The sequence below is a fragment of the Podarcis pityusensis genome, assembly GCF_964106645.2.
Source record: "Podarcis pityusensis genome assembly, chromosome: Z".
NCBI lineage: Eukaryota > Metazoa > Chordata > Lepidosauria > Squamata > Lacertidae > Podarcis > Podarcis pityusensis.
Window position 1 is genome coordinate 258,301 of NC_138044.1, and position 25,131 is coordinate 283,431.

Here is a 25,131-nt window from a genome sequence, read left to right on the forward strand (position 1 = left end):
GTTGTGTGTTAAGTTGAGTTGTGGGTTGGGTTCGGTTGAGTTTTGGGGTTCGTGGGTTGAGTTGTGTGTTGGGTTGGTGTGGTTTGGGGGGTTGTTGAGTTGGACTGAGTTGTGTGTTGAGTTGTGTTGTGGGTTGAGTTGGGTTGAGTTGTGTGTTGGGTTGTGTGTTGAGTTGTGTGTTAAGTTGAGTTGTGGGTTGGGTTCGGTTGAGTTTTGGGGTTCGGTTGTGTTGTGGGTTGAGTTGAGTTGGACTGAGTTGTGTGTTGAGTTGTGTTGTGGGTTGAGTTGGGTTGAGTTGTGTGTTGGGTTGTGTGTTGAGTTGTGTGTTAAGTTGAGTTGTGGGTTGGGTTCGGTTGAGTTTTGGGGTTCGGTTGTGTTGTGGGTTGAGTTGAGTTGGACTGAGTTGTGTGTTGAGTTGTGTTGTGGGTTGAGTTGGGTTGAGTTGTGTGTTGGGTTGTGTGTTGAGTTGTGTGTTAAGTTGAGTTGTGGGTTGGGTTCGGTTGAGTTTTGGGGTTCGGTTGTGTTGTGGGTTGGGTTGAGTTGGACTGAGTTGTGTGTTGAGTTGTGTTGTGGGTTGAGTTGGGTTGAGTTGTGTGTTGGGTTGTGTGTTGAGTTGTGTGTTAAGTTGAGTTGTGGGTTGGGTTCGGTTGAGTTTTGGGGTTCGGTTGTGTTGTGGGTTGAGTTGAGTTGGACTGAGTTGTGTGTTGAGTTGTGTTGTGGGTTGAGTTGGGTTGAGTTGTGTGTTGGGTTGTGTGTTGAGTTGTGTGTTAAGTTGAGTTGTGGGTTGGGTTCGGTTGAGTTTTGGGGTTCGGTTGTGTTGTGGGTTGGGTTGAGTTGGACTGAGTTGTGTGTTGAGTTGTGTTGTGGGTTGAGTTGGGTTGAGTTGTGTGTTGGGTTGTGTGTTGAGTTGTGTGTTAAGTTGAGTTGTGGGTTGGGTTCGGTTGAGTTTTGGGGTTCGGTTGTGTTGTGGGTTGAGTTGAGTTGGACTGAGTTGTGTGTTGAGTTGTGTTGTGGGTTGAGTTGGGTTGAGTTGTGTGTTGGGTTGTGTGTTGAGTTGTGTGTTAAGTTGAGTTGTGGGTTGGGTTCGGTTGAGTTTTGGGGTTCGGTTGTGTTGTGGGTTGAGTTGAGTTGGACTGAGTTGTGTGTTGAGTTGTGTTGTGGGTTGAGTTGGGTTGAGTTGTGTGTTGGGTTGTGTGTTGAGTTGTGTGTTAAGTTGAGTTGTGGGTTGGGTTCGGTTGAGTTTTGGGGTTCGGTTGTGTTGTGGGTTGGGTTGAGTTGGACTGAGTTGTGTGTTGAGTTGTGTTGTGGGTTGAGTTGGGTTGAGTTGTGTGTTGGGTTGTGTGTTGAGTTGTGTGTTAAGTTGAGTTGTGGGTTGGGTTCGGTTGAGTTTTGGGGTTCGGTTGTGTTGTGGGTTGGGTTGAGTTGGACTGAGTTGTGTGTTGAGTTGTGTTGTGGGTTGAGTTGGGTTGAGTTGTGTGTTGGGTTGTGTGTTGAGTTGTGTGTTAAGTTGAGTTGTGGGTTGGGTTCGGTTGAGTTTTGGGGTTCGGTTGTGTTGTGGGTTGGGTTGAGTTGGACTGAGTTGTGTGTTGAGTTGTGTTGTGGGTTGAGTTGGGTTGAGTTGTGTGTTGGGTTGTGTGTTGAGTTGTGTGTTAAGTTGAGTTGTGGGTTGGGTTCGGTTGAGTTTTGGGGTTCGGTTGTGTTGTGGGTTGAGTTGAGTTGGACTGAGTTGTGTGTTGAGTTGTGTTGTGGGTTGAGTTGGGTTGAGTTGTGTGTTGGGTTGTGTGTTGAGTTGTGTGTTAAGTTGAGTTGTGGGTTGGGTTCGGTTGAGTTTTGGGGTTCGGTTGTGTTGTGGGTTGAGTTGAGTTGGACTGAGTTGTGTGTTGAGTTGTGTTGTGGGTTGAGTTGGGTTGAGTTGTGTGTTGGGTTGTGTGTTGAGTTGTGTGTTAAGTTGAGTTGTGGGTTGGGTTCGGTTGAGTTTTGGGGTTCGGTTGTGTTGTGGGTTGGGTTGAGTTGGACTGAGTTGTGTGTTGAGTTGTGTTGTGGGTTGAGTTGGGTTGAGTTGTGTGTTGGGTTGTGTGTTGAGTTGTGTGTTAAGTTGAGTTGTGGGTTGGGTTCGGTTGAGTTTTGGGGTTCGGTTGTGTTGTGGGTTGAGTTGAGTTGGACTGAGTTGTGTGTTGAGTTGTGTTGTGGGTTGAGTTGGGTTGAGTTGTGTGTTGGGTTGTGTGTTGAGTTGTGTGTTAAGTTGAGTTGTGGGTTGGGTTCGGTTGAGTTTTGGGGTTCGGTTGTGTTGTGGGTTGGGTTGAGTTGGACTGAGTTGTGTGTTGAGTTGTGTTGTGGGTTGAGTTGGGTTGAGTTGTGTGTTGGGTTGTGTGTTGAGTTGTGTGTTAAGTTGAGTTGTGGGTTGGGTTCGGTTGAGTTTTGGGGTTCGGTTGTGTTGTGGGTTGGGTTGAGTTGGACTGAGTTGTGTGTTGAGTTGTGTTGTGGGTTGAGTTGGGTTGAGTTGTGTGTTGGGTTGTGTGTTGAGTTGTGTGTTAAGTTGAGTTGTGGGTTGGGTTCGGTTGAGTTTTGGGGTTCGGTTGTGTTGTGGGTTGAGTTGAGTTGGACTGAGTTGTGTGTTGAGTTGTGTTGTGGGTTGAGTTGGGTTGAGTTGTGTGTTGGGTTGTGTGTTGAGTTGTGTGTTAAGTTGAGTTGTGGGTTGGGTTCGGTTGAGTTTTGGGGTTCGGTTGTGTTGTGGGTTGGGTTGAGTTGGACTGAGTTGTGTGTTGAGTTGTGTTGTGGGTTGAGTTGGGTTGAGTTGTGTGTTGGGTTGTGTGTTGAGTTGTGTGTTAAGTTGAGTTGTGGGTTGGGTTCGGTTGAGTTTTGGGGTTCGGTTGTGTTGTGGGTTGAGTTGAGTTGGACTGAGTTGTGTGTTGAGTTGTGTTGTGGGTTGAGTTGGGTTGAGTTGTGTGTTGGGTTGTGTGTTGAGTTGTGTGTTAAGTTGAGTTGTGGGTTGGGTTCGGTTGAGTTTTGGGGTTCGGTTGTGTTGTGGGTTGAGTTGAGTTGGACTGAGTTGTGTGTTGAGTTGTGTTGTGGGTTGAGTTGGGTTGAGTTGTGTGTTGGCTTGTGTGTTGAGTTGTGTGTTAAGTTGAGTTGTGGGTTGGGTTCGGTTGAGTTTTGGGGTTCGGTTGTGTTGTGGGTTGAGTTGAGTTGGACTGAGTTGTGTGTTGAGTTGTCTTGTGGGTTGAGTTGGGTTGAGTTGTGTGTTGGCTTGTGTGTTGAGTTGTGTGTTAAGTTGAGTTGTGGGTTGGGTTCGGTTGAGTTTTGGGGTTCGGTTGTGTTGTGGGTTGGGTTGAGTTGGACTGAGTTGTGTGTTGAGTTGTGTTGTGGGTTGAGTTGGGTTGAGTTGTGTGTTGGGTTGTGTGTTGAGTTGTGTGTTAAGTTGAGTTGTGGGTTGGGTTCGGTTGAGTTTTGGGGTTCGGTTGTGTTGTGGGTTGGGTTGAGTTGGACTGAGTTGTGTGTTGAGTTGTGTTGTGGGTGAGTTGGGTTGAGTTGTGTGTTGAGTTGTGTGTTGAGTTGTGTGTTAAGTTGAGTTGTGGGTTGGGTTCGGTTGAGTTTTGGGGTTCGGTTGTGTTGTGGGTTGGGTTGAGTTGGACTGAGTTGTGTGTTGAGTTGTGTTGTGGGTTGAGTTGGGTTGAGTTTGTGTTGGGTTGTGTGTTGAGTTGTGTGTTAAGTTGAGTTGTGGGTTGGGTTCGGTTGAGTTTTGGGGTTCGGTTGTGTTGTGGGTTGGGTTGAGTTGGACTGAGTTGTGTGTTGAGTTGTGTTGTGGGTTGAGGTTGGGTTGAGTTGTGTGTTGGGTTGTGTGTTGAGTTGTGTGTTAAGTTGAGTTGTGGGTTGGGTTCGGTTGAGTTTTGGGGTTCGGTTGTGTTGTGGGTTGGGTTGAGTTGGACTGAGTTGTGTGTTGAGTTGTGTTGTGGGTTGAGTTGGGTTGAGTTGTGTGTTGGGTTGTGTGTTGAGTTGTGTGTTAAGTTGAGTTGTGGGTTGGGTTCGGTTGAGTTTTGGGGTTCGGTTGTGTTGTGGGTTGGGTTGAGTTGGACTGAGTTGTGTGTTGAGTTGTGTTGTGGGTTGAGTTGGGTTGAGTTGTGTGTTGGGTTGTGTGTTGAGTTGTGTGTTAAGTTGAGTTGTGGGTTGGGTTCGGTTGAGTTTTGGGGTTCGGTTGTGTTGTGGGTTGGGTTGAGTTGGACTGAGTTGTGTGTTGAGTTGTCTTGTGGGTTGAGTTGGGTTGAGTTGTGTGTTGGCTTGTGTGTTGAGTTGTGTGTTAAGTTGAGTTGTGGGTTGGGTTCGGTTGAGTTTTGGGGTTCGGTTGTGTTGTGGGTTGAGTTGAGTTGGACTGAGTTGTGTGTTGAGTTGTGTTGTGGGTTGAGTTGGGTTGAGTTGTGTGTTGGGTTGTGTGTTGAGTTGTGTGTTAAGTTGAGTTGTGGGTTGGGTTCGGTTGAGTTTTGGGGTTCGGTTGTGTTGTGGGTTGAGTTGAGTTGGACTGAGTTGTGTGTTGAGTTGTGTTGTGGGTTGAGTTGGGTTGAGTTGTGTGTTGGCTTGTGTGTTGAGTGTGTGTTAAGTTGAGTTGTGGGTTGGGTTCGGTTGAGTTTTGGGGTTCGGTTGTGTTGTGGGTTGAGTTGAGTTGGACTGAGTTGTGTGTTGAGTTGTGTTGTGGGTTGAGTTGGGTTGAGTTGTGTGTTGGGTTGTGTGTTGAGTTGTGTGTTAAGTTGAGTTGTGGGTTGGGTTCGGTTGAGTTTTGGGGTTCGGTTGTGTTGTGGGTTGAGTTGAGTTGGACTGAGTTGTGTGTTGAGTTGTCTTGTGGGTTGAGTTGGGTTGAGTTGTGTGTTGGGTTGTGTGTTGAGTTGTGTGTTAAGTTGAGTTGTGGGTTGGGTTCGGTTGAGTTTTGGGGTTCGGTTGTGTTGTGGGTTGAGTTGAGTTGGACTGAGTTGTGTGTTGAGTTGTGTTGTGGGTTGAGTTGGGTTGAGTTGTGTGTTGGGTTGTGTGTTGAGTTGTGTGTTAAGTTGAGTTGTGGGTTGGGTTCGGTTGAGTTTTGGGGTTCGGTTGTGTTGTGGGTTGAGTTGAGTTGGACTGAGTTGTGGGTTGAGTTGTCTTGTGGGTTGAGTTGGGTTGAGTTGTGTGTTGGCTTGTGTGTTGAGTTGTGTGTTAAGTTGAGTTGTGGGTTGGGTTCGGTTGAGTTTTGGGGTTCGGTTGTGTTGTGGGTTGGGTTGAGTTGGACTGAGTTGTGTGTTGAGTTGTGTTGTGGGTTGAGTTGGGTTGAGTTGTGTGTTGGGTTGTGTGTTGAGTTGTGTGTTAAGTTGAGTTGTGGGTTGGGTTCGGTTGTTGGGGTTCGGTTGTGTTGTGGGTTGGGTTGAGTTGGACTGAGTTGTGTGTTGAGTTGTGTTGTGGGTTGAGTTGGGTTGAGTTGTGTGTTGGGTTGTGTGTTGAGTTGTGTGTTAAGTTGAGTTGTGGGTTGGGTTCGGTTGAGTTTTGGGGTTCGGTTGTGTTGTGGGTTGGGTTGAGTTGGACTGAGTTGTGTGTTGAGTTGTGTTGTGGGTTGAGTTGGGTTGAGTTGTGTGTTGGGTTGTGTGTTGAGTTGTGTGTTAAGTTGAGTTGTGGGTTGGGTTCGGTTGAGTTTTGGGGTTCGGTTGTGTTGTGGGTTGGGTTGAGTTGGACTGAGTTGTGTGTTGAGTTGTGTTGTGGGTTGAGTTGGGTTGAGTTGTGTGTTGGGTTGTGTGTTGAGTTGTGTGTTAAGTTGAGTTGTGGGTTGGGTTCGGTTGAGTTTTGGGGTTCGGTTGTGTTGTGGGTTGGGTTGAGTTGGACTGAGTTGTGTGTTGAGTTGTGTTGTGGGTTGAGTTGGGTTGAGTTGTGTGTTGGGTTGTGTGTTGAGTTGTGTGTTAAGTTGAGTTGTGGGTTGGGTTCGGTTGAGTTTTGGGGTTCGGTTGTGTTGTGGGTTGGGTTGAGTTGGACTGAGTTGTGTGTTGAGTTGTGTTGTGGGTTGAGTTGGGTTGAGTTGTGTGTTGGGTTGTGTGTTGAGTTGTGTGTTAAGTTGAGTTGTGGGTTGGGTTCGGTTGAGTTTTGGGGTTCGGTTGTGTTGTGGGTTGGGTTGAGTTGGACTGAGTTGTGTGTTGAGTTGTGTTGTGGGTTGAGTTGGGTTGAGTTGTGTGTTGGGTTGTGTGTTGAGTTGTGTGTTAAGTTGAGTTGTGGGTTGGGTTCGGTTGAGTTTTGGGGTTCGGTTGTGTTGTGGGTTGGGTTGAGTTGGACTGAGTTGTGTGTTGAGTTGTGTTGTGGGTTGAGTTGGGTTGAGTTGTGTGTTGGGTTGTGTGTTGAGTTGTGTGTTAAGTTGAGTTGTGGGTTGGGTTCGGTTGAGTTTTGGGGTTCGGTTGTGTTGTGGGTTGGGTTGAGTTGGACTGAGTTGTGTGTTGAGTTGTGTTGTGGGTTGAGTTGGGTTGAGTTGTGTGTTGGGTTGTGTGTTGAGTTGTGTGTTAAGTTGAGTTGTGGGTTGGGTTCGGTTGAGTTTTGGGGTTCGGTTGTGTTGTGGGTTGGGTTGAGTTGGACTGAGTTGTGTGTTGAGTTGTGTTGTGGGTTGAGTTGGGTTGAGTTGTGTGTTGGCTTGTGTGTTGAGTTGTGTGTTAAGTTGAGTTGTGGGTTGGGTTCGGTTGAGTTTTGGGGTTCGGTTGTGTTGTGGGTTGGGTTGAGTTGGACTGAGTTGTGTGTTGAGTTGTGTTGTGGGTTGAGTTGGGTTGAGTTGTGTGTTGGGTTGTGTGTTGAGTTGTGTGTTAAGTTGAGTTGTGGGTTGGGTTCGGTTGAGTTTTGGGGTTCGGTTGTGTTGTGGGTTGAGTTGAGTTGGACTGAGTTGTGTGTTGAGTTGTGTTGTGGGTTGAGTTGGGTTGAGTTGTGTGTTGGGTTGTGTGTTGAGTTGTGTGTTAAGTTGAGTTGTGGGTTGGGTTCGGTTGAGTTTTGGGGTTCGGTTGTGTTGTGGGTTGGGTTGAGTTGGACTGAGTTGTGTGTTGAGTTGTGTTGTGGGTTGAGTTGGGTTGAGTTGTGTGTTGGGTTGTGTGTTGAGTTGTGTGTTAAGTTGAGTTGTGGGTTGGGTTCGGTTGAGTTTTGGGGTTCGGTTGTGTTGTGGGTTGGGTTGAGTTGGACTGAGTTGTGTGTTGAGTTGTGTTGTGGGTTGAGTTGGGTTGAGTTGTGTGTTGGGTTGTGTGTTGAGTTGTGTGTTAAGTTGAGTTGTGGGTTGGGTTCGGTTGAGTTTTGGGGTTCGGTTGTGTTGTGGGTTGAGTTGAGTTGGACTGAGTTGTGTGTTGAGTTGTGTTGTGGGTTGAGTTGGGTTGAGTTGTGTGTTGGGTTGTGTGTTGAGTTGTGTGTTAAGTTGAGTTGTGGGTTGGGTTCGGTTGAGTTTTGGGGTTCGGTTGTGTTGTGGGTTGAGTTGAGTTGGACTGAGTTGTGTGTTGAGTTGTGTTGTGGGTTGAGTTGGGTTGAGTTGTGTGTTGGCTTGTGTGTTGAGTTGTGTGTTAAGTTGAGTTGTGGGTTGGGTTCGGTTGAGTTTTGGGGTTCGGTTGTGTTGTGGGTTGAGTTGAGTTGGACTGAGTTGTGTGTTGAGTTGTCTTGTGGGTTGAGTTGGGTTGAGTTGTGTGTTGGCTTGTGTGTTGAGTTGTGTGTTAAGTTGAGTTGTGGGTTGGGTTCGGTTGAGTTTTGGGGTTCGGTTGTGTTGTGGGTTGGGTTGAGTTGGACTGAGTTGTGTGTTGAGTTGTGTTGTGGGTTGGGTTGAGTTGGACTGAGTTGTGTGTTGAGTTGTCTTGTGGGTTGAGTTGTGTGTTGAGTTGTGTTGTGGGTTGTGTTGAGTTGGGTTGGGTTGTGTGTTGAGTTGTGTTGTGGGTTGGGTTGAGTTGGGTTGAGTTGTGTGTTGAGTTGTGTGTTGAGTTGAGTTGAGTTGAGTTGTGTGTTGAGTTGTGTGTTGAGTTGTGTGTTGAGTTGTGTGTTGAGTTGGGTTGGGTTGTGTGTTGAGTTGTGTGTTGAGTTGGGTTGTGGGTTGAGTTGTGTTGAGTTGTGGGTTGAGTTGTGTGTTGAGTTGAGTTGTGGGTTGGGTTGAGTTGGGTTGAGTTGTGTGTTGAGTTGTGTGTTGAGTTGAGTTGTGGGTTGAGTTGTGTGTTGAGTTGTGTTGTGGGTTGGGTTGAGTTGGGTTGGGTTGTGTGTTGAGTTGTGTTGTGGGTTGGGTTGAGTTGGGTTGAGTTGTGTGTTGAGTTGTGTGTTGAGTTGTGTGTTGAGTTGAGTTGAGTTGTGGGTTGAGTTGTGTGTTGAGTTGTGTTGTGGGTTGGGTTGAGTTGGACTGAGTTGTGTGTTGAGTTGTGTTGTGGGTTGAGTTGGGTTGAGTTGTGTGTTGGCTTGTGTGTTGAGTTGTGTGTTGAGTTGTGTGTTGAGTTGTGTGTTGAGTTGAGTTGAGTTGTGGGTTGAGTTGTGTGTTGAGTTGTGTTGAGGGTTGGGTTGAGTTGGACTGAGTTGTGTGTTGAGTTGTGTTGTGGGTTGAGTTGGGTTGAGTTGTGTGTTGGGTTGTGTGTTGAGTTGTGTGTTGAGTTGTGTGTTGAGTTGTGTGTTGAGTTGTGTGTTGAGTTGAGTTGAGTTGTGGGTTGAGTTGTGTGTTGAGTTGTGTTGTGGGTTGGGTTGAGTTGGACTGAGTTGTGTGTTGAGTTGTCTTGTGGGTTGAGTTGGGTTGAGTTGTGTGTTGGCTTGTGTGTTGAGTTGTGTGTTGAGTTGTGTGTTGAGTTGAGTTGAGTTGTGGGTTGAGTTGTGTGTTGAGTTGGGTTGTGGGTTGGGTTGAGTTGGACTGAGTTGTGTGTTGAGTTGTCTTGTGGGTTGAGTTGGGTTGAGTTGTGTGTTGGCTTGTGGGTTGAGTTGTGTGTTAAGTTGAGTTGTGGGTTGGGTTCGGTTGAGTTTTGGGGTTCGGTTGTGTTGTGGGTTGAGTTGAGTTGGACTGAGTTGTGTGTTGTCCTTTTAACCCACCCGATTCTCACAACCATAAACCCAATTCTCACAACCGTAAATCCTCTCCCCTCTATAGGAAAGCAGCGATCCATTGGTTTGAGGTACCAAGTAAAGTAGAAGTAAAAATGCACAATCTTCTCCGACATTCAACCCAGTCCTATTCCTTTTAACACACCCGGTTCTCACAACCAGAAATCCAATTCCCCTAATAATAGGGTGAGGTATTTTTGACGCAAAAACTGCTGGACAACCGGCATTCCAAGTCGGCCTTCTTCCCCTATCTTTAGAAAAATAAAAAAATCCTTCTTAAAGTGTTCTCCTACTGGTTTCTCTGTTTTGTGATTCAGATTTATGTCCGTTTATTCTTTGGCGTAAGGTTTGGCCTGTTGGTCCAATCTAGAGAGCTGAAGGGCACTGTTGGCGTTTGATGCCATACACAATGTTAGACGAGGAGCAATTGAATAGTCCCCAGATGGTATGTGTGATGTTGTTGGGGCCGGTAACGGTGTTGTCCGGGTGTATGTGGCAGCAAAGTTGGTGTCAGAGCTGCTTCCAGATCCTAGCTCACAGAGGATCACGCTAGCCAGCGATCATTAAATAAAAGTCTTTCTTGAGTTACAGTTTCCGTTCTCAAGCTGCTGCGTGCAACTCTACGTCTCATGGTTAGATCGGCGAAGCTCCGTCTGAGTCTCCGCCCCTTGTACGCCAACTTAATATCCTAGCCTTGCTCCACCTTTTCCGCCTGACTGTTCTTCTCTGGGTCCCTCTGCCCCCCGGGGTCTCTTCCTTCCGGGATTCCTCTGACGCTGACCCCCCTGACTCTTCTCCCTCCTTTCGGCGGGCTTTAGGACCTGGCTCCCTTTCCGGGCTGCCTACTGCGCCACCTTCCTGTGCATTTGAACTTGTCGCGCGCGCCCAACCTTCCACCTTCCGTCGGACCGTTTCTTCGCTCCCCGATGGAGGTGTGGCCACTCCTGACTCGTGCCCTCCCCCCTGTTGTGAGCTGCCAGCGCTCGATCCCTGGCGCCCTTCCTCTTCCCTGCTCTCTGGCGGTGACGCCGGTCCCGATTTCCAACTGCTCCCCTCTGAGTCCCCTCTGGCTCTCTCTTCCTGGGGTGTCCCCCTAGGCTCCCCCCTTGCCCTGGCCACTGGTGCTCCTTTCTGCGAATCTTCTGATTCACTGGAAAGACTCGGAGATCTCGGGTCGTCGTCATCACTCATCTTTTCTTCTGCCTCCTCTCCCTCGCTCTCTGTTTCCTCCCTTGCCCTTGCCTCTGCTCCTGAACCCCTGACAGTTGGCATCTGGGTTTATTGCAGGCTCTGGTGCCAGGGTCCGTGTTAAGTCTGGTTGTAGTATTATTGTGGGTGAGGAGTTGTTTAAGATCGGGTGGCTGTCTGTAGGCCATGAAAGGTCTTCCTCCCAGAGCTTGAGAAAGAGAGCTGTCATTGTCCAGGAGAGGTTGTAGATCTCGGATGATGCGTTTGGTATGTTTGGGATGGTAGCTGGAGGCATGGAGATATGTTTGTCGGTCAGTTGGTTTACGGTCTAAGGTGGTGTCCATGCGCCCATCCTGTATTTTTATAGTAGTGTCCAAAAAATGTATTTCTTGCATAGATTGATTCATTGTAAGGTTGATTGTGGTTTTAACTGTTTTAACTTGGGAGCTGTATGTGATGACTAGAGGTGTTCCGTTATTTTCTTTTTTGGGGTCTGTCTTGCAGCAAGTTCTCTCTGGGTATTGTCGCCGGAAACCCCCCCCCCATCTCTCATTGACACGTGTATTGCACAAGCACCACACTTACACCTACACGCATCTCCCCTTCCTGACCCTGGAGACAGTGGCGTAGCGTGGGGGGTGCCAGGGGTGCCGGCCGCACCGGGCGCAACTTCTGGGGGGGGCGCGCTCGCTGCCTCCGGAATCGCCCAGAGCCCCATGGCAGCGGCTCTCGGCGCTCGCTGCGGAAGGCGCGCCAGGCAGCCCCTCCTCACCGACGGGCAGCGTTCGCCAGAGGCCCCCTCCCCGCGCCAGAAAGAAGCCGCGTCAGGGCTAGCCGGGCCGGGGAGGGAGACCGAGAAGGCTGCGCCGCAACGCCCAAAGACGCGCGTCTTGGCGCAAAGGGGCCCACGGCACCCAGACGCGGAAGGGACCCTCTCCCCCTGACCCGCCACTGAACTGCAATTCCCAGCTCCCTTGGCAAATCCCAGTGCCCAATCCCCATGCTTTATTTGAGGCAGGGGTCCTTTAATTGCAAAAACAACACCACGGAGGGCAGTAGTCACTACGAAATTTGCCCCAGAGTAGAGCCGTCAGTATTAATGACCATGGTTAGGGGTTAGGGGGCGCAAATTACTTGCCTTGCCCCGGGTTAGGGGGCGCAAATTACTTGCCTTGCCCCGGGTTAGGGGGCGCAAATTACTTGCCTTGCCCCGGGTTAGGGGGCGCAAATTACTTGCCTTGCCCCGGGTTAGGGGGCGCAAATTACTTGCCTTGCCCCGGGTTAGGGGGCGCAAATTACTTGCCTTGCCCCGGGTTAGGGGGCGCAAATTACTTGCCTTGCCCCGGGTGCTGACTACCCACGCTACGCCGCTGCCTGGAGATGTCCCTTTAGAGGGCCATCCCCTAAAAGCCTTCCGTAAATAAGGAAGCGCTAGCCTGACAGCTTCCCGCTACAGCTCTCCGCGCAGCCCTATCTTTATTGAGAGTAGACCGGCCGACCGAACTCTGGGTCAATAAGCGGCCGCCTCAGCCAATCAGCGTTAACGAACAGCGCCCCTTGCGGCGGCCACGCAGGTACTGCAGGCTACAGGCGCTCTTTTCCCTGACCTTTGACAGCTCTCAATACAAAGTTTCCGAGTTCAATTCACCGTGACAGATCTAATCAAAATGTAGCAAGCTGCTTCCGGAAGGCGAAAGTGCTTTGAACTTCAAGAACCATATTCTTTATAAATTCACCCAAAATCAGCCGTACTTCGTGTCAGGGGTTCAGGAGCAGAGGCAAGGGCAAGGGAGGAAACAGAGAGCGAGGGAGAGGAGGCAGAAGAAAAGATGAGTGATGACGACGACCCGAGATCTCCGAGTCTTTCCAGTGAATCAGAAGATTCGCAGAAAGGAGCACCAGTGGCCAGGGCAAGGGGGGAGCCTAGGGGGACACCCCAGGAAGATAGAGCCAGAGGGGGCTCAGAGGGGAGCAGTTGGAAATCGGGACCAGCGTCACCGCCAGAGAGCAGGGAAGAGGAAGGGCGCCAGGGATCAAGCGCTGGCAGCTCACAACAGGGGGGAGGGCACGAGTCAGGAGTGGCCACACCTCCATCGGGGAGCGAAGAAACGGTCAGACGGAAGGTGGAAGGTTGGGCGCGCGCGCCAAGTTCAAATGCACAGGAAAGTGGCGCAGTAGGCAGCCCGGAAAGGGAGCCAGGTCCTAAAGCCCGCCGAAAGGAGGGAGAAGAGTCAGGGGGGTCAGCGTCAGCGTCAGAGGAATCCCGGAAGGAAGAGACCCCGGGGGGCAGAGGGACCCAGAGAAGAACAGTCAGGCGGAAAAGGTGGAGCAAGGCTAGGATATTAAGTTGGTGTACAAGGGGCGGAGACTCAGATGGGGCTTCGCCGATCTAACCATGAGACGTAGAGTTGCACGCAGCAGCTTGAGAATGGAAACTGTAACTCAATAAAGACTTTTATTGAATGATCGCTGGCTAGCGTGATCCTCTGTGAGCTAGGATCTGGAAGCAGCTCTGACAGATGCCATACACAATGTTAGACGAGGAGCAATTAAATAGTCCCGAGATGGTATGTGTGATGTTGTTGGGGCCAGTAATGGTGTTGTCCGGGTGTATGTGGCAGCAAAGTTGGCATCTGGGTTTATTGCAGGCTCTGGTGCCAGGGTCCGTGTTAAGTCTGGTTGTAGTATTATTGTGGGTGAGGAGTTGTTTAAGATTGGGTGGCTGTCTGTAGGCCATGAAAGGTCTTCCTCCCAGAGCTTGAGAAAGAGAGCTGTCATTGTCCAGGAGAGGTTGTAGATCTCGGATGATGCGTTTGGTATGTTTGGGATGGTAGCTGGAGGCATGTAGATATGTTTGTCGGTCAGTTGGTTTACGGTATAAGGTGGTGTCCATGCGCCCATCCTGTATTTTTATAGTAGTGTCCAAAAAATGTATTTCTTGCATAGATTGATTCATTGTAAGGTTGATTGTGGTTTTAACTGTTTTAACTTGGGAGCTGTATGGGATGACTAGAGGTGCTCTGTTATTTTCTTTTTGGGGTCTGTCTTGCAGCAAGTTCTCTCTGGGTATTGTCGCCGGAAACCCCCCCCCCCCATCTCTCATTGACACGTGTATTGCACAAGCACCACACTTACACCTACACGCATCTCCCCTTCCTGACCCTGGAGATGTCCCTTTAGAGGGCCATCCCTTAAAAGCCTTCCGTAAATAAGGAAGCGCTAGCCTGACAGCTTCCCGCTACAGCTCTCCGCGCAGCCCTATCTTTATTGAGAGTAGACCGGCCGACCGAACTCTGGGTCAACAAGCGGCCGCCTCAGCCAATCAGCGTTAGCGAACAGCGCCCCTTGCAGCGGCCACGCAGGTACTGCAGGCTACAGGCGCTCTCTTCCCTCACCTTTGACAGCTCTCAATACAAAGTTTCCGAGTTCAATTCACCGTGACAGATCTAATCAAAATGTAGCAAGCTACTTCCGGAAGGCGAAAGTGCTTTGAACTTCAAGAACCATATTCTTTATAAATTCACCCAAAATCAGCCGTACTTCGTGTCAGGGGTTCAGGAGCAGAGGCAAGGGCAAGGGAGGAAACAGAGAGCGAGGGAGAGGAGGCAGAAGAAAAGATGAGTGACGACGACGACCCGAGATCTCCGAGTCTTTCCAGTGAATCAGAAGATTCGCAGAAAGGAGCACCAGTGGCCAGGGCAAGGGGGGAGCCTAGGGGGACACCCCAGGAAGATAGAGCCAGAGGGGACTCAGAGGGGAGCAGTTGGAAATCAGGACCAGCGTCACCGCCAGAGAGCAGGGAAGAGGAAGGGCGCCAGGGATCAAGCGCTGGCAGCTCACAACAGGGGGGAGGGCACGAGTCAGGAGTGGCCACACCTCCATCGGGGAGCGAAGAAACGGTCAGACGGAAGGTGGAAGGTTGGGCGCGCGCGCCAAGTTCAAATGCACAGGAAGGTGGCGCAGTAGGCAGCCCGGAAAGGGAGCCAGGTCCTAAAGCCCGCCGAAAGGAGGGAGAAGAGTCAGGGGGGTCAGCGTCAGCGTCAGAGGAATCCCGGAAGGAAGAGACCCCGGGGGGCAGAGGGACCCAGAGAAGAACAGTCAGGCGGAAAAGGTGGAGCAAGGCTAGGATATTAAGTTGGTGTACAAGGGGCGGAGACTCAGATGGGGCTTCGCCGATCTAACCATGAGACGTAGAGTTGCACGCAGCAGCTTGAGAATGGAAACTGTAACTCAAGAAAGACTTTTATTGAATGATCGCTGGCTAGCGTGATCCTCTGTGAGCTAGGATCTGGAAGCAGCTCTGACACTTCGGATTTTCACCGGACCGCTTTCATTCTGCTGGATATTACAAAGACTATCAAAGGGGGGTGGCCTGGTATCAAGCGGCCATAATCCCTTGACCGAGCAGTCACGTACCCTGCGCTCCCTCCAGGTAGACGTGACGACCTTGATAGCCATCGTGATGGGTTCAGACAGAAGGCTATCAAGGATACAATGGACTGCCTGCTCTAGTGTATTCCGCACGGACTTTCACAAAGGAACTGTGACCGGATCCCCCTCAGGGGGCAGGAAAACTTCTCCTTCCTCTTTTGTTTTAAACATGACTCATGCGGGGAGGGGGGAGGAGGCTCCGGCCAGGTGTCAGGACACTCGGATTACCTGTGCAACCCCTCCCCGACTCCTCCTCTTTTTAATATAATCATGATGTAAATATGATGTAATTCTGAGGGTGTAGCTTAGGGGATTAGCAACTGTCAGAGCTGCTTCCAGATCCTAGCTCACAGAGGATCACGCTAGCCAGCGATCATTAAATAAAAGTCTTTATTGAGTTACAGTTTCCATTCTCAAGCTGCTGCGTGCAACTCTACGTCTCATGGTTAGATCGGCGAAGCTCCATCTGAGTCTCCGCCCCTTGTACACCAACTTAATATCCTAGCCTTGCTCCACCTTTTCCGCCTGACTGTTCTTCTCTGGGTCCCTCTGCCCCCCGGGGTCTCTTCCTTCCGGGATTCCTCTGACGCTGACGCTGACCCCCCTGACTCTTCTCCCTCCTTTCGGCGGGCTTTAGGACCTGGCTCCCTTTCCGGGCTGCCTACTGCGCCACTTTCCTGTGCATTTGAACTTGGCATGCGCGCCCAACCTTCCACCTTCCGTCTGACCGTTTCTTCGCTCCCCGATGGAGGTGTGGCCACTCCTGACTCGTGCCCTCCCCCCTGTTGTGAGCTGCCAGCGCTTGATCCCTGGCGCCCTTCCTCTTCCCTGCTCTCTGGCGGTGACGCTGGTCCTGATTTCCAACTGCTCCCCTCTGAGTCCCCTCTGGCTCTATCTTCCTGGGGTGTCCCCCTAGGCTCCCCCCTTGCCCTGGCCACTGGTGCTCCTTTCTGTGAATCTTCTGATTCACTGGAAAGACTCGGAGATCTCGGGTCGTCGTCATCACTCATCTTTTCTTCTGCCTCCTCCCCCTCGCTCTCTGTTTCCTCCCTTGCCCTTGCCTCTGCTCCTGAACCCCTGACAGCAACTAATAAAAGTTAGGGTCTCCCTTTGTTCTGGGCTTCCATCTTGCTTCACCTCGTGGGCGGTGGGAGCCCTGTCGCGACAGTCTTCTTCAAAATAAAGACCAAGCCTACTGGCTGCTGTTTTGCTCTGAATTGCTCTGGTCGGTTGATGATCTCCGGCGGGCTAGGGACAAAGGTGAGAGCTGTTTCCTAGTTCTGCTGGATCTCTCAGCGGCGTTTGATACCATCGACCAGAACATCCTTCTGGACCGACTTGAGGGGCTGGGAGCTGGGGGCACTGTCATACAGTGGTTCCGCTCCTTCCTCCTGGGCCGTGTTCAGAAAGTGGTGGTGGGGGATGAGTGTTCAGACCCCTGGGCTCTCACTTGTGGGGTGCCTCAGGGTTCTGTCCTCTCCCCCATGCTTTTCAACATCTACATGCAGCCGCTGGGAGAGATCATCAGGGGGTTTGGGCTGGGTGTTCATCAGTATGCGGATGATACCCAGCTCTACCTCTCTTTCAAATCAGAACCAGTGAAGGCGGTGAAGGTCCTGTGTGAGTGCCTGGAGGCGGTTGGAGGATGGATGGCGGCAAACAGATTGAGATTGAATCCTGACAAGACAGAAGGACTGTTTCTGGGGGACAGGAGGCGGGCAGGTGTGGGGGATTCCCTGGTCCTGAATGGGGTAACCGTGCCCCTGAAGGACCAGGTGCGCAGCCTGGGAGTCATTTTGGACTCACAGCTGTCCATGGAGGCACAGGTTAAATCCGTGTCCAGGGCAGCTGTGTACCAGCTCCATCTGGTACGTAGGCTGAGACCCTACCTGCCCGCGGACTGCCTTGCCAGAGTGGTGCATGCTCTGGTTATCTCCCGCTTGGACTACTGCAATGCGCTCTACGTGGGGCTACCTTTGAAGGTGACCCGGAAACTACAACTAATCCAGAATGCAGCAGCCAGACTGGTGACTGGGAACGGCCGCCGAGACCATATAACACCGGTCTTGAAAGACCTACATTGGCTCCCAGTACGTTTCCGAGCACAATTCAAAGTGTTGGTGCTGACCTTTAAAGCCCTAAACGGCCTCGGTCCAGTATACCTGAAGGAGCGTCTCCACCTCCATCGTTCTACCCGGACACTGAGGTCCAGCACCGAGGGCCTTCTGGCGGTTCCCTCACTACGAGAAGCCAAGTTACAGGGAACCAGGCAGAGGGCCTTCTCGGTAGTGGCGCCCTCCCTGTGGAACGCCCTCCCACCAGATGTCAAAGAGAACAACAACTACCAGACTTTTAGAAGACATCTGAAGGCAGCCCTGTTTAGGGAAGCTTTTAATGTTTGATGTATCACTGTATTTTAATATTCTTTTGGAAGCCGCCCAGAGTGGCTGGGGAAACCCAGCCAGATGGGCGGGGTATAAATAATAAATTATTATTATTATTATTATTCATTTGTCCAAGGGAGCCCTCGGATTTTCCGGTAACAGTATCAGTCTGGCTCTGTTGATCTGTTGTCTAACTTCATCTGCTGGGTATTTTAGTTCTGAGAAGGTTTGCTGTAGATCTCTTAGGTGAGAGTCTCTGTCTGTAGAATTGGAACAGATGCGGCTGTAACGTAGTGCCTGGCTATATACAATGGACTGTATGGTATGTTTGGGATGGTAGCTAGAGGCATGTAGATATGTTTGTCGGTCAGTTGGTTTGCGGTCTAAGGTGGTGTCCATGCGCCCATCCTGTATTTTTATAGTAGTGTCCCAAAAACGTATTTCTTGCATAGATTGATTCATTGTAAGGTTGATTGTGGGGTGAAAATCATTGAATTTCTGGTGAAAGGTGTTTATTTGGATTATGGCAGACCAACACGGCTACCTATCTGTAGCTTTAGAAACTATGGGATAGGAGAAATTCAAGGAGAAAGTGCGAAATGGGTTACACTACGCTCAGATTAGAGAGGTTTTTAAGCCAGATAAGAAAATAGGTTTCCAGGCGGGAAAATCGGAATTAGAAACGGAACTGTCGGAACCAAAAGCGAAGGTACTCTCCAAAATGTATAACTTGCTGTTGAAATGGAAGACGCAGGATGAAACGGTCAAATCAGCTATGATAAAATGGGCGCAGGATATTGGGTATAACATTATGTTTGCTGACTGGGAAAAGTTATGGACCACAGGTATGAAGTTCACGGCATGTAATGCCTTGAAAGAGAATATTATGAAAATGATATACAGGTGGTACATGACCCCAGTCAAGCTGGCAAAAATATACCGTTTGCCCGATAACAAATGTTGGAAATGTAAAGAAACTGAAGGTACATTTTTTCACCTTTGGTGGACGTGCCCAACGATCAAGGCTTTCTGGGAAATGATATATAATGAGTTAAAAAAGGTATTTAAGTCTACCTTCCTGAAGAAACCAGAGGCCTTCCTTCTGGGCATTGTAGGCCAAGGGGGGTTAAAGAAAGGACATTGGGTATAATATTATGTTTGAGGACTGGGAAAGGTTGTGGAGTACTGGATTGAAATTTACTGCATGTAACGCTTTGAAAGAAAATGTAACGAAAATGATATATAGATGGTATATGACCCCAGTCAAACTTGCCAAAATTTACCACCTGACTGACAATAAGTGTTGGAAATGTAAAGAGTGTGAAGGAACGTTCTTCCACCTCTGGTGGACCTGCCCTAAAGTGAAGGCGTTCTGGGAAATGATTTATAATGAACTGAAAAAGGTATTTAAATATACCTTCACTAAGAAACCAGAGGCCTTTCTTTTGGGTATTGTCGGCCAAGGGGTGGTAAAGAAGGACCGGACATTTTTTATGTATGCAACAACAGCAGCAAGGATACTTCTCGCAAAACATTGGAAAACTCAAGATCTACCCACACTGGAAGAATGGCAGATGCAACTGATAGACTACATGGAACTGGCTGAGATGACCGGCAGAATTCGCGACCTGGGAGAAGAGAGGACTGAGGAGGATTGGAAGAAATTTAAGAATTATTTACAAAAATATTGTAATTTGAGTGAATGCTAAACAGGATGCTAGATCAAAATAACTGAGCACCACTAATTTAGATGATTTAAGAAAATAAGTGAGATTGAGAAAATATAACTCTTTTTGAGAACTAGAAGACTATGAAATATAGAAGGGAGATAAGAATGCAAATAAGATAATCAATTGCTGACAAAATGTTAGAACGATGAAAGTGGGAGCGGGAGATGTGAGGAAGTCCCAAGAAAATGTGAAATTATGTTAAGATACATGTTACATTGTTTATTATGTTTATCTCTATTGTAAAACCCAATAAATATTTAAAAAAAATAATAATAATAAAGAAAGATCAAACTTTTTTTATGTATGCAACAACAGGATTACTCACCGCAAAGTATGGGAAGATCCGAGATTTACCCACAGATGCAACGGATAGAATACATGGAGTTGGCTGAAATGACCGGCAGGATTCGAGAACTGGGAGAAGAGACGGTGGAAGAGGACTGGAAAAAATTGAAGGACTACCTACAAAAACATTATAAGTTGTATGAATGCACGATTGAAAGAAACACGGCAGCAGTAATCTTATTGTAAAACATATGAAAATAAATGAAAAGGACGTAATTTGGAGTAACACTATTGGAAATTTATATAATAAGAATGGAAATAAGGTAATAAATTGCTGCATGTAACGAGGGAAGGGAGATGTGAGGAAGTCTGAAGATTATGAAACTATGATTGGTGAAGAACATTTCCTTTAATCTGTATCATTTTTTCTTTTCTATCTTTTCTTTACTTCTTTATCTTTTTTTTTTATTTATAAGATATTTATTGCAATTTTTTTTTAAGAAACACCAAACATCTAAGTTACCATCACCATATAACATACAAGAATATAAAATAAAGTTAATTTTATATTCTTGTATGTTATATGGTGATGGTAACTTAGATGTTTGGTGTTTCTTAAAAAAAATATAAATATCTTATAAAAAAAATATAGAAGCCTCCACAACTAATTTTACACGAAGCAATATTGCCAACATAGAGATTCACATTAGCCTTGTCCTAGACAGATACTCCCAATTAGCCTCTTCGTCACATGATCTAAACTTGAATTTGCCAACTGATATCTATCACAAGACCCCCACATAACCCGATTCTTGTGGAGTTGGGTTGTGGATTGAGTTGTGTGTTGAGTTGGGTTGTGGGTTGGGTTCGGTTGAGTTTTGGGGTTCGGTTGTGGGTCGAGTTGTGTTGTGGGTTGAGTTGAGTTGGGCTGAGTTGTTGGTTGAGTTGGGTTGTGGGTTGAGTTGGGTTGAGTTGTGTGTTGAGTTGTGTGTTGAGTTGGGTTGTGGGTTGGGTTGAGGTGGGTTGAGTTGTGTGTTGAGTTGTGTGTTGTGTTGTGGGTTGGGTTCGGTTGTGTGTTGAGTTGTGTTGTGGGTTGAGTTGAGTTGGGTTGTGGGTTGGGTTGAGTTGGGTTGTGTGTTGAGTTGTGTGCTGAGTTGAGTTGGGTTGTGGGTTGGGTTGAGTTGTGTGTTGAGTTGGGTTGTGGGTTGGGTTGAGTTGTGGGTTGAGTTGTGTGTTGAGTTGTGTGTTGAGTTGGGTTGTGGGTTGGGTTGAGTTGGATTGAGTTGTGTGTTGAGTTGTGTGTCGAGTTGTGTTGTGGGTTGGGTTCGGTTGAGTTTTGGGGTTCGGTTGTGGGTTGAGTTGTGTTGTGGGTTGAGTTGTGTTGGGTTGAGTTGTGTGTTGAGTTGTGTGTTGAGTTGAGTTGGGTTGTGTGTTGGGTTGAGTTGGGTTGTGTGTTGGGTTATGTGTTGAGTTGTGTGTTGTGTGTTAGGTTCGGTTGAGTTTTGGGGTTCGGTTGTGGGTTGAGTTGTGTTGTGGGTTGAGTTGAGTTGGGCTGAGTTGTTGGTTGAGTTGTGTGTTGAGTTGGGTTGTGGGTTGAGTTGTGTGTTGAGTTGTGTGTTGAGTTGGGTTGTGGGTTGGGTTGAGTTGGATTGAGTTGTGGGTTGAGTTGGGTTGAGTTGGATTGAGTTGTGGGTTGAGTTGGGTTGAGTTGTGTGTTGAGTTGTGTGTTGAGTTGTGTTGTGGGTTGGGTTTGGTTGAGTTTTGGGGTTTGGTTGTGGGTTGAGTTGTGTTGTTGTGTTATGTCGAGTTGTGCATTGGGTTGTGGGTTGTGCATTTCCCTTCGGTGCAGAAACCACCCATTCAGTTTCTTGAATTGACAACACACACACACACACACACCTTTTGTGAACCAAGAAAAATTTAATAATCTACATACATTTACATACATAAAATTGAATTTAAAACAAGTCCAACCAAGAAACGTTCGGGTTGTGTGGTGTGTCGTGTTGTTGCTTTGCATTGAGTTGTTGGGTTATGGGTTGGTTGGGCTGTTGGGTGGTTTTTGGGTTGCCTTGAGTCATTGGGTTGTGTGTTGAGTTGCATTGCGTTGCGTTCTGTTGAGTTGTGGGTTGAGTTGTGTTGAGTTGTGTTGGGTTGCGTTGTGTTGGGTTGAGTTGCGTTGAGTTGTGGGTCGAGTTGTTGAGCTGCGTTGGGTTGAGTTGTGGGTTGAGTTGTTGAGCTGCGTTGGGTTGAGCTGCGTTGGGTTGAGTTGTTGAGCTGCGTTGGGTTGAGTTGTGTTGGGTTGAGTTGTTGAGCTGCGTTGGGTTGAGTTGTGTTGGGTTGAGTTGTTGAGCTGCGTTGGGTTGATTTGTTGAGCTGCGTTGGGTTGAGTTGTGCTGAGTTGCGTTGTGTTTAGTTGAGTTGGGTTGAGTTGTTGAGTTGTGTTGACTTGGGTTGAGTTGCTTTGAGTTGTGTTATTGGGTTGTGTGTTAAGGTGTGTTGCGTTGTGTTGTTAAATTGTGTCACCCCCCAGTCCCCCTTCCCTTTCCACTCACGGTTGAGTTGTGTTGACTTGCGTTGACTTGTGTTGCCTTGCATTGTGTTGCCTTGCGTTGAGTTGCCTTGGGTTGGGTTGAATTGTGTCACCCTTCCCATCCTCAATCAGTTGCGTTGTGTTGAGTTGTGTTGAGTTGCGTTGTGTTGAGTTGTGTCACCCTTCCCATCCTCAATCAGTTGCGTTGTGTTGTGTCACCCTTCCCATCCTCAATCAGTTGCGTTGTGTTGAGTTGTGTCACCTTTCCCATCCTCAATCAGTTGAGTTGTGTTGAGTTGCGTTGCGTTGAGTTGCGTTGTGTTGAGTTGTGTCACCCTTCCCACCCTCAATCAGTTGCGTTGTGTTGAGTTGTGTCACCCTTCCCATCCTCAATCAGTTGCGTTGTGTTGAGTTGTGTCACCCTTCCCATCCTCAATCAGTTGCGTTGTGTTGAGTTGTGTTGAGTTGCATTGTGTTGAGTTGTGTCACCCTTCCCATCCTCAATCAGTTGCGTTGTGTTGAGTTGTGTCACCCTTCCCATCCTCAATCAGTTGCGTTGTGTTGAGTTGTGTCACCCTTCCCATCCTCAATCAGTTGCGTTGTGTTGAGTTGTGTTGTGTTGAGTTGCGTTGTGTTGAGTTGTGTCACCCTTCCCATCCTCAATCAGTTGCGTTGTGTTGAGTTGTGTTGAGTTGTGTCACCCTTCCCACCCTCAATCAGTTGCGTTGAGTTGTGTCACCCTTCCCATCCTCAATCAGTTGCGTTGTGTTGAGTTGTGTCACCCTTCCCATCCTCAATCAGTTGCGTTGTGTTGAGTTGTGTCACCCTTCCCATCCTCAATCAGTTGAGTTGTGTTGAGTTGTGTCACCCTTCCCCTCCTCAATCAGTTGCGTTGTGTTGAGTTGTGTCACCCTTCCCATCCTCAATCAGTTGCGTTGTGTTGAGTTGTGTTGTGTTGAGTTGTGTCACCCTTCCCATCCTCAATCAGTTGCGTTGTGTTGAGTTGTGTCACCCTTCCCATCCTCAATCAGTTGCGTTGAGTTGTGTTGAGTTGCGTTGAGTTGTGTCACCCTTCCCATCCTCAATCAGTTGCGTTGTGTTGAGTTGTGTCACCCTTCCCATCCTCAGTCAGTTGCGTTGTGTTGAGTTGTGTCACCCTTCCCATCCTCAATCAGTTGCGTTGTGTTGAGTTGTGTTGAGTTGTGTTGAGTTGTGTCACCCTTCCCATCCTCAATCAGTTGCGTTGTGTTGAGTTGTGTCACCCTTCCCATCCTCAATCAGTTGCGTTGTGTTGAGTTGTGTCACCCTTCCCATCCTCAATCAGTTGCGTTGTGTTGAGTTGTGTCACCCTTCCCATCCTTGAGTTGAATTATATTGGGTTGTGTTGCATTAGGTTGTGTTGAGTTGCGTTGACTTGGGTTGAGTTGCGTTCCATTGAGTTGCATTGCGTTGAGTTGCGTTGACTTGCATTGCGTTGACTTGGGTTGAGTTGCGTTGTGTTTCATTGAGTTGTGTTGTGTTGAGTTGAGTTGTGTGGAGTTGCACTGAGTTATTGGATTGTGTATTGAGTTGCGTTGGGTTGAGTAGTCGGGTTGTGTGTTGGGTTGAGTTGTTGCGTTGTGTGTTGGGTTGTGTGTTGAGTTGCGCTGAGTTGGGTTGAGTTGTGTGTTGAGTTGTTGCGTTGGGGTTCATTGAGTTGCATTGAGTTATTGGATTGTGTGTTGCGTTGCGTTGCTGGGTTGTGCGCTGAGTTGCGTTGTGGGTTGAGCTGTTGTGTGTTGAGTTGTCTTGTGTTGAGTTGTGTTGCCTTGCGTTGAGTCGTGTTGACTTGTCTTGACTTGTGTTGAGTTGTGTTGACTTGGGTTGAGTTTCATTGAGTTGCGTTGACTTGTGTTGACTTCAGTTGACTTGTGTTGAGTTGTGTTGACTTGCGTTGTGTTGCGTTGTGTCACCCTTCCGACCCTCAATAGGTCGAGTTGTGTTATTGGGTTGTGTGTTGTGTCAATCGGTCACCTCATTGGCTTGTGTTGAGTCTTGACTTGTGTTGAGTTGTGTTGACTTGGGTTGAGTTTCATTGAGTTGCATTGACTTGCGTTGACTAGCGTTGTGTTGCGTTGTGTCACCCTTCCGACCCTCAATAGGTCGAGTTGTGTTATTGGGTTGTGTGTTGTGTCAATCAGTGACCTCATTGACTTGTCTTGCATTGTGTTGAGTTGCCATGAGTTGCCTTGAGTTGTGTTGCCTTGCGTTGTGTTGACTTGCCTTGCGTTATGTTGGGTTGTGTTGACTTGCGTTGACTTCTGTTGACTTGCGTTAACTTGGGTTGAGTTGCGTTGACTTGGGTTGAGTTGTGTTGACTTGGGTTGAGTTGTGTGTTGCCTTGTGTTGCCTTGTGTTGAGTTGCGTTGACTTGCGTTGCATTGTGTTGAGTTGTGTTGACTTGTCTTGACCTGGGTTGACTTGCATTGACTTGTGTTGAGTTGCCTTGACTTGCGTTGAGTTGCATTGTGTTGACTTGTCTTGAGTTGCGTTGACTTCTCTTGAGTTGCATTGACTTGTGTTGCATTGTGTTGAGTTGTGTTGACTTGTCTTGACCTGGGTTGACTTGCATTGACTTGCGTTGAGTTGTGTTGAGTTGCCTTGACTTGCGTTGAGTTGCATTGTGTTGACTTGTCTTGAGTTGCGTTGACTTCTCTTGAGTTGTGTTGACTTGTGTTGACTTGTCTTGAGTTGCGTTGACTTGCGTTGCATTGTGTTGAGTTGTGTTGACTTGTCTAGACCTGGGTTGACTTGCATTGACTTGCGTTGAGTTGTGTTGAGTTGCCTTGACTTGCGTTGAGTTGCATTGTGTTGACTTGTCTTGAGTTGCGTTGACTTCTCTTGAGTTGTGTTGACTTGTGTTGACTTGTCTTGAGTTGCGTTGACTTGTGTTGCATTGTGTTGAGTTGTGTTGACTTGTCTTGACCTGGGTTGAGTTTCATTGAGTTGCGTTGACTTGTGTTGACTTCGGTTGCCTTGTGTTGACTTGCGGTGTGTTGCGTTGTTGTGTTGTGTTGCCTTGTCAATCGCTCACCTCATTGGCCAGCATCTCCAGCTGGCTCCTCTCCCTCCCTCCTTCCTCCCCGAATTCCCCGCCCAGCTGCCAGACCTTGACCCCGCCCCCTCCGTCCCTGGCGGCCAATAGCTGAGCCCGCCAGGGGTTGAACTCCAGGCAGTAGGCGGGCTCTGGGCTTTGACGGACGGAGAGCGAGGGCTTGAGTTGACTTGGGTTGAGTTGCATTGAGTTGTGTTGACTTGGGTTGCATTGAGTTGTGTTGTGTTGAGTTGTGTTGACCTGGGTTGAGTTGCCTTGCGTTGTGTTGACTTGTGTTGAGTTGGGATGAGTTGCGTTGTGTTGACTTGACTTGTGTTGACTTGTCTTGAGTTACATTGAGTTACCTTGACTTGCCTTGAGTTGCATTGTGTTGACTTGTCTTGAGTTGCGTTGACTTGGGTTGAGTTGCGTTGACTTGTATTGAGTTGCCTTGCGTTGTGTTGACTTGGGTTGAGTTTCATTGAG

At 48.5% G+C, this 25,131-nt stretch overlaps 1 long non-coding RNA gene across 1 annotated transcript in view; it reads left to right on the forward strand.

The window, feature by feature from the left end:
- The window catches only part of LOC308467862, a 27,988-nt gene extending 2,859 nt beyond the window's left edge, over positions 1 to 25,129 (forward strand). The window contains exons 2-3 of the long non-coding RNA XR_013981343.1: positions 23,371 to 23,507; positions 24,712 to 25,129. This is a non-coding gene — a long non-coding RNA (uncharacterized lncRNA). The remainder of the gene's footprint in view (positions 1 to 23,370; positions 23,508 to 24,711) is intronic.
- The last annotated feature ends 2 nt before the right edge of the window (positions 25,130 to 25,131 follow it).